This window comes from Aphis gossypii, unplaced genomic scaffold, assembly GCF_020184175.1.
Source record: "Aphis gossypii isolate Hap1 unplaced genomic scaffold, ASM2018417v2 Contig00587, whole genome shotgun sequence".
NCBI classification, from domain to species: Eukaryota; Metazoa; Arthropoda; class Insecta; order Hemiptera; family Aphididae; genus Aphis; species Aphis gossypii.
This window is the reverse complement of record NW_026083181.1, coordinates 69,632-79,217: the sequence shown is the minus strand read 5'-3', so window position 1 is coordinate 79,217 and position 9,586 is coordinate 69,632. Positions and strand designations below refer to the sequence as shown.

Below are 9,586 nucleotides of genomic sequence, written 5' to 3'. Positions count from 1 at the left end.
CTTTGGTGGCAATAACTCCAAGTGGTTTTATTTCTTTTTTATCCAAATGTTATGGTGGTAGAACAAGTGACACCTTTATTACTAATGACAGTGGGTTTTTCTCTAATTTGGAAATGGGTGATCAAGTCTTAGCTGATAAAGGGTTTCCTGGTATTAAGGTATTATGTGAGAATAAAAATAGTATTTTGGTAATGCCTCCTATATTCCATAATGGCAAATTTAGTGAGAATGAAGTTATTGAAACGTATAATGTGGCTAGTGTGCGAATTCACATCGAAAGAGTATTTGCCAAATTAAAAACACAAGGTATTTTAAATAAAATAACTGCAGATTTGTTGCCTTATATTGATGACATAATGCATATTTGTTGTGTCCTAACAAACTTACAAAATCCAATAATTAAAGAGTAATAATGCAAAATATATTTTTAATATTTTATATGAAATTAACAAATTTTGAAAAAACTGATTAGCCATTAGTTTAGATTATAGAATATAATAAAACAAATTGAATCTTTTAACTTTACAAATTAATGATTATAAAATAAAAAATAATATAATTATTTAAAAATGTATTTTGGTAAATAAAAGTTAAAATAAAAAAATTCAAGTCTTGGCAATATTGTTTGTAAAAATAAAATATTTTTTTCAATGTTAATAACAACTGGATCAATTTTATTGTAAACCAATAAATCACATTCACTTATGCCACAACAATACATTAATATTTGGCACTGGGTGTAATATCGATGTGTAGTACTCAAGACAATTTGATGATTCCTATATTTTAAGTATGGAACATTACATTTCTGGTTTTCAGGATCACAAATTGGTTTGGATTGGCAAGAAATAGGACATTTAACTTCTAGTACTTTAACAGTCCTATTTTTAATTACAATACCATCAGGACTTGCACACAACCATGGTTTTTGAGAATGTACTATAACTCCACATTTAAGAATAGTATTATTAAACTTTGTATTATTATACTTGATTGCCTCATTTTCATATTTGTTGCCATATGCCACATTAATTTTACCTTGATATACCTATTCTTTATCAATTAATAAAGATGTAGCTAATTTTTCTTGATTTTCAAATGACAGGTTTTTACAAATTTTTATTCGATGAGCTTTAACACTTGCTGAAATTCTACTCTGTCTAATATATTTCCATTGTATACTTTCAGACTGCATTTTAGTCTGATTATTTATACTTATTATTTGTTTAGAATTAACTACTACATTATTCATATAAAATGTGTGTTCTTTTATGTTTAAAGGAAAATAAGAACCTATTTTTTTTAGAAAAGTTTATGTCAAATGAATATTGTTTAGAAACTATAGTATACATAAAATCTGTAGTTATAGACTCTTCTACTCTTCACCTCATCCAATAATTCTTCTAAACATTTTTGGCACTCAATAGCAATCTCACCTGAGGAGGGTTCTTTTCAATCATTTTACTAAGAATACATGGAATTTCTAAAATATTATAATCCGTTATAAGTGACTCATGACTGATAGCAATACTTTCAACTTCAGACTGTTTTTGTTTTTTTTTGGAAATAGATCTTCAATAGTTCTACCTTTTTGTATTTAGCTTCCCCTGATTTCGAAGGCCTGCCCATTCCTGTTCTAAATTAGTCTTTGTAATACTTTCTTCATTATTTACATAATAAATAAGTGCTCCTATATTTTACATTTGAGGCCAGCACCAGCTGGGCACTAGGGTGGCCCTTAAAAATAGATGTTTAAATTTTTTTGGCGGCACCATCCCATTTTTTGTTAATGCCCAAAAAAATAATACTTGCAAAATTTGAAATCAATCATTCAATTTTAAGCCGTGCCCCCAGGCACTTGAAGTTGAGTAGTTTTGTCATTTTTTACAGAAAAGTCTATATAGTGTGCTATAACTTTTTTTTTTTTTAACCAAAAAATATTAAACAATAAATATCGTGTCGGAAATCATATGAGGATCTCAAAAATGTCATTTTATACATTATTACATTGTTTATTACTGAGATAATTACAATTTTAAGTAAAAAATATGAAAAAGCTCATAAAATCCGACTTAATGATATTTTTTCGTTTTTTTTATTTATACCAGTCGAACGGTTCAAAATACAATAAAATTACAAATCATCGTTAAGCCCTTCGTCATTCACACCAATCGCAACAAGCTGAGAATTAGACTGTCCAGATTGTATAAAATTAAGTTTTCATTGTTTTTTATCTTGTGCAATTATATGTTTTAGACTTCGTTCGTTAGCTTCTTTTTTGCGCTCCCAACCAGATTTACGTTTTGGATTAGGTCCATCACTACTGCTACGTTTATGTTTATTCATACTAAATTAAAAAAAAACCTTTTGATAAATAGTATAATACAAAGTATCTCTAATATTTATTTTAATTTTAAAGTACCTAAATGTATTTCTATTGTTTTATAAAGTTAATAATTAAAAAATTTAAAATTTTCTTTTTCTTCAAAAATTAAAATAATTCGAATGGACAGCTATAAAAACATTAGAAATATCGTGCGTTAAAATAACGCCCGTGTGTTTAGTGCAGGGTTTAGAATGAATTCATTCAATTTAAATGAATAACTATGTGATTATTTAACTTACCTACCTACTGGTTGCAATAAATCTTCAAATATAAAGTACTCGGATTTATTTACTTCGTATATACTTTACGTGTCGCTGTATCGGTGTGGAGACTGAAGAGCAATGGACAATGGGGAAATAAAGTAAAAATATTAAACAAATAAAACTATTTGTTAATTTTATCACTTATCAGTTATACTTTCTTTCTCCGTTTATTATCGTTTGTAAAATATTGTAATCCGTTTTATCTGTTCTAAAATTAGCTACGCTGTACCAACAAACCATTGTTTGTATAATAAGTGTTGTGTTTGTAGATAACAAAAATCAAAAGTACACAATAACAATATGTTGTATAATATGCTTGGATTTAGAGAAAACCATAAATAAACTCATAATATTCTAGTAATAAATAGTATATGAGTGCTATTGACTATATTATAACTTTACTGGAAAAAAGAGATCAAAGCATAGGGGCTAAACATTATACGGGTGAGACGCCAGTCGGCAATAGCCGACCAGCCGACCGGGCCAGTCCGCCCCTGGATATATATGTCAGCAATATTTTTGTAGGAAAACTTTATTTTACCTAATAATCAAAAATATTTGATTATATACAAACAAAATAATTATTTGATGACTTCATTCTATCCTAATAATAATAATAAAAAAAAAAACTAGGAGATTGATATTTTCAAAATTTTGTTTTTATAATATACAGATATTAGTATGAGATAATTGGGGATTAAAAAATTAATTTCTGTTATATGCATTTTACCAAACCAAATATTAACTATTGAAAATAAATTTGAATAAATATAAATTATCATAAAATTTAACATTTGTTCACTTTTAAAATATAGATATAGATTGTATATATAAAACAAGTAAAAATACTGGTAAACATAGACATTTAGTATAGTAAAAATAAAATTATATTTTCAAAATAATGAAAACCTTATTATAAGTTATTTTGTATATTTTAAGTAACCTACGTTGTAGGTACCGTGCATCAAATGAAAAACCTCCTCGCCTCTGGTGGTGAACGCACTCACTTTTGTGTATAACAATGTTATATATCACACATGCCAATATTGTTGTGTACCTATTATTAATATAAATAAACACTAACATAAATAATTAATATCGTCTTTTATTGTCAATATATTTATATAAATCGTAATGACCCCACCGATCGTAATATGATACTTCTGATTATTATAAATATAAATACTTACGTTTAGTATACAAATATACAATATTAATGCTGAATATGCAACAAATATAATTCTACAGAATATTAAATACAAATTTGGATACTAATCTAGTATCCGTGGATTTACCACGATTAAAATCATTAATAATTATAATAGTAATGATAATAGCTGAATACTGACATCATTAAATGCAATAAATTAATAATTATTAGTTATTACGTATGTCTTACTATAATCATATATTATATACCTTACATTGTTTTATGCTACAGTTTACCTACACTTATTTTTTCAAAGTAAGAATTGAACGTTTTAATCGTTTTACTTAATTAATAAATAATGAATCAACCTGATATTATACTGAATTGTGGATTCAAAGGTATTAAATACAATTATGACTTTAAAAATGATAAAGGAATAAAACTTTTGAAAGTGGCCATGTGAATAGTGTTGTTGAAGTACAACAACCAAATGGGTATAGTACCATCACTGGTTTTGTTATTAGACAAACTTCAGTTAACTTAACACCATACAAAGTTACTTTAGAAGTATGTACAAAAATGTAGTACCTATAAAATTTGATATATTAATTCTTATTTAATAATTTGTATGAATAGGTAAATCCTTCAAGATATGTAACACATTGTATTTGTGAGTGCCCAGTAGGGTGGCCCTTAGCTTACTCTTGTAAAATTTTTTTTTAATCGTACAGTTTACGGCACCCGCCCATTTTTTGTTAATACCCAAAAAAATAATACTTGTTAAATTTGAAATTAATCGTTCAATTTTAAGCCGTGCCCCTAGGCACTTGAAGTTGAGTAGTTTTGTCATTTTTTACAGAAAAGTCTATATAGTGTGTTATAACTTTTTTTTTTTTTAACCAAAAAATATTAAACAATAAATATCGTGTCGGAAATCATATGAGGATCTCAAAAATGTCATTTTATACATTATTACATTGTTTATTACTGAGATAATTACAATTTTAAGTAAAAATATGAAAAAGCTCATAAAATCCGACTTAATGATATTTTTTCGTTTTTTTATTTATACCAGTCGAACGGTTCAAAATACAATAAAATTACATATATACAAAATTATTTAAAATTTAATTTTCTAAAAAAAATATGTTTTAAGTAATTTGAGTTGATAATACGTTACAGACTTTAGCTAAATATACAGTAAACACATCTAAATAAATATATTATTAAAATATTTATACAATTTTTCTTTAAAAAATACACTTAAAAATATACAATAATTTATATATATATATTTATATCTATTGGGAAATCTTTTCCTATAATCTCCAGAATACACAAAATAATAATGTAGATAATGATATAAATAGGTATATTCGATTATCAAATCAAAAAACCCATTAGCCAGCTTGCTGCCCGATAGCTTTTTCTATATAAAATGTAAACAGTTATCGTTAAGCATTAAGCATACGCGTACTATTGTTGTGTGATTTTGTGTAATCTATTAAATTAATATTAAATTCGTATACTTACTTAATTTTTTTTAAAAGGTTAAATTATGTCTTTTAAAGTTGCACGTGGTAAAATATATTTAATTAAAGATTATGCAAACGAAATAACAGGCAGTAAATTGCCATCAAATTTACAGGTTTTAAAAACACTGTTTTTTAATATTAGAGTTGTTAAGTTAAGCGTGCGGGATAGTGCTCGGTTAGTGATTCGTGAGGTGATGTTTTTTTGGGAAAAAGCTCGTATTCCTACTCGTGACGAGAAACATTGTGTCAATAAAGTAATAGATTTGTATGAAGAGTGGAGACTTTTGCAAAAACACGCCGGAAGGACCACAGTAAAACATAAGCAAAATGAAGAGCTATTTACAAACAAATTCGATAATTTGTTTGACATAGCTCACATTGATGCTTTAAAATTAATAAGTATAGAAGAAGATAAGCAATTTTTAATCAACCAAAGGGAAAAAGGACGTCCTGGGTACATGTATGGTATTGACTATAATACTTCGCGACAGGAAGAAGAAGTTTTTAAAAGGGCGAACAGAAAATCAATGCAAAGTACGTTATTATTTATTTTATTTTTCATAATATAGAATTATTTAAATAAATAAAATAAATTCAACATTTCCAACATTCATATTTTTGTAAAATGTAATAAGTAATGTAATATTTATTTATAACATTTTAGTTGTTACCAAATTTTTATGATTTTATTTGAAAAATAATATTTATAATTTATTATATATAATATTAATATTATATTAATTTTTTTAGCAATAGACAACTTTGGTGAATTATCATTGAGTGAAACAGACACAGAAAATAAAGACAGTTCTGAAAGTGATGTAGAGTTTTCTGGAACACATGCTGAACTTCCGAAACCCACTGAACTTCCTTCATCAAAAAAACCTAGAGGTAAACGTACTTTAATTACTCCAAAACTTGTTTGCGTGATGGATAACCATAAAGTCAGTGATAGAGCAGCAGTTCATATTTTTATAGCTGTAGTTGAAGCCTTAGGAGAAAATGTGAACGACTTTATTATTAACAGGACATCAATTCAACGCTGCCGAAAGATTTTGAGAGAAAAGAGAGTAGGTATTCTTAAGGATCAGTTTAAGGAGTGTGATCTACAAGCTATGGTTCTACATTGGGACGGTAAACTACTTCCGAACTTAATGGACAAAGAAATTATCGATAGACTAGCAATAGTTATTAGTAATGGTGATGTAGAGAAAATTCTCGCTGTTCCCGTTTTAGAACACGGAACTGCTGAAGCACAAGCCTCTATTATTTTGGACACATTGACAGATTGGAACCTAAATGATTCAGTAAAAGCTCTATCTTTCGATACAACAGCAGTAAATAGTGGTCAAATAGGAGGTACTTGTGTTTTGCTTGAACGACATTTAGGAAAGAAATTACTTTATTTACCCTGCCGTCATCATATATTCGAAATTGTTCTCCGGAGTATTTTTGATTGTAAAATGGGTAAATCAACTGGAAAAGAAGTACCAATTTTTAAACGATTCCAGTTATCTTGGAATAATTTAAACAAACAGAACTTTAAATCAGGTATTCCAGAAAAAGATGTAAAAAAAATTATTAAACCGGAAAGGAAAAGACTTTTAGAGTTTTTAAAAAACAATTTAAATAATGCTCAACCTAGAAACGATTATAAAGAATTATTAGAATTGTCATTAATTTTTCTTGGTGAAAAACCAAAAACTCCTACATTTTTCCATGTACCTGGTGCCATTCATCATGCAAGGTGGATGGCTAAGGCAATTTATTGTATAAAAATTTATTTATTTAGAAATGAATTTAAGCTAAGTGCCAAAGAAAAAACTGCACTTCACCATATATGTGTGTTTTTTATAATTATATACATCGAAGCATGGTTCGAGGCAACTTCCGCAACAGCTGCACCTCATAACGACTTGGTTTTTTTGAAAAAGTTATACAACTACCAAGCAATAGATGCAGAAATATCAAAGGTAGCTGTCTCGAAATTTATTAACCATTTATGGTACTTAAGCCCCCTAGCCATGGGATTGGCATTTTTTGATAAAAATATAAATACTTAGATGAAAAGAAAAATGTTGACAAGATTAGATAGTAACAACAGCTCAAATGAAAGTACGAAACGTTTAAAACTGAACAACTGTGATATGGACGAGTTTATAAAAAATGAAATAGATAATTTCGTAAACAGTGAGACCCGAGATTTTTTCAAACTATTTAATTTGGATGAAAGTTTCCTTGAAAATGATCCATCGACTTGGGATAACATTAATAGTTATAAAAATGCATTAAATATTGTAACCAAGTTACGAGTAGTAAATGATACGGCAGAGCTGGGTATTAAATTGATGGAGGATTACAATGAGTTATTGACAACCAATGAAGACCAAAAACAGTTTGTTTTACAAATGTGAAGTGACTACAGGAAAAAGTTTCCCGATTGCAAAAAATCGACATTAATGCAGTTACTTTAAAAAATTCAACTATTTATTACATAAATTACTTATTTTAAATTTAGTAGTAGGAAAAATTGATTAAAAATAATTACTCTATATAAAATATAAAAATGTGTACTTAATAATATATATTAGACTTGTATATTTCTATTTAATCATAATATATTATATGTTTTTAGCTACAAGTATGTAATGTATTATCAAGTATCAGCTCAAACTATTAAAAACATGTTTTTTAGAAAATTAAATTTTAAATAATTTTGTATATATGTAATTTTATTGTATTTTGAACCGTTCGACTGGTATAAATAAAAAAAACGAAAAAATATCATTAAGTCGGATTTTGAGCTTTTCATATTTTTTACTTAAAATTGTAATTATCTCAGTAATAAACAATGTAATAATGTATAAAATGACATTTTTGAGATCCTCATATGATTTCCGACACGATATTTATTGTTTAATATTTTTTGGTTAAAAAAAAAAAAGTTATAACACACTATATAGACTTTTCTGTAAAAAATGACAAAACTACTCAACTTCAAGTGCCTAGGGGCACGGCTTAAAATTGAACGATTAATTTCAATTTAACAAGTATTATTTTTTGGGTATTAACAAAAAATGGGCGGGTGCCGTAAACTGTACGATTAAAAAAAATTTTACAAGAGTAAGCTAAGGGCCACCCTACTGGGCACTCACAAATACAATGTGTTACATATCTTGAAGGATTTACCTATTCATACAAATTATTAAATAAGAATTAATATATCAAATTTTATAGGTACTACATTTTTGTACATACTTCTAAAGTAACTTTGTATGGTGTTAAGTTAACTGAAGTTTGTCTAATAACAAAACCAGTGATGGTACTATACCCATTTGGTTGTTGTACTTCAACAACACTATTCGCATGGCCACTTTCAAAAAGTTTTATTCCTTTATCATTTTTAAAGTCATAATTGTATTTAATACCTTTGAATCCACAATTCAGTATAATATCAGGTTGATTCATTATTTATTATTAATTAAGTAAAACGATTAAAACGTTCAATTCTTACTTTGAAAAAATAAGTGTAGGTAAACTGTAGCATAAAACAATGTAAGGTATATAATATATGATTATAGTAAGACATACGTAATAACTAATAATTATTAATTTATTGCATTTAATGATGTCAGTATTCAGCTATTATCATTACTATTATAATTATTAATGATTTTAATCGTGGTAAATCCACGGATACTAGATTAGTATCCAACTTTGTATTTTAATATTCTGTAGAATTATATTTGTTGCATATTCAGCATTAATATTGTATATTTGTATACTAAACGTAAGTATTTATATTTATAATAATCAGAAGTATCATATTACGATCGGTGGGGTCATTACGATTTATATAAATATATTTGACAATAAAAGACGATATTAATTATTTATGTTAGTGTTATTATTTATATTAATAATAGGTACACAACAATATTTGGCATGTGATATATAACATTGTTATACACATAAAGTGAGTGCGTTCACCACCAGAGCGCGAGGTTTTTCATTTGATGCACGGTACCTACAACGTAGGTTACTTAAAATATACAAAATAACTTATAATAAGGTTTTCATTATTTTGAAAATATAATTTTATTTTTACTATACTAAATGTCTATGTTTACCAGTATTTTTACTTGTTTTATATATACAATCTATATCTATATTTTAAAAGTGAACAAATGTTAAATTTTATGATAATTTATATTTATTCAAATTTATTTTCAATAGTTAATATTTGGTTTGG

At 26.8% G+C, this 9,586-nt stretch overlaps 1 pseudogene; it reads right to left on the bottom strand.

Moving 5' to 3' along the window:
* Positions 1-559: 559 nt before the first annotated feature.
* Positions 560-2,346, bottom strand: LOC114121000 (uncharacterized; annotated as a pseudogene).
* Between the last annotated feature and the right edge of the window lie 7,240 nt (positions 2,347-9,586).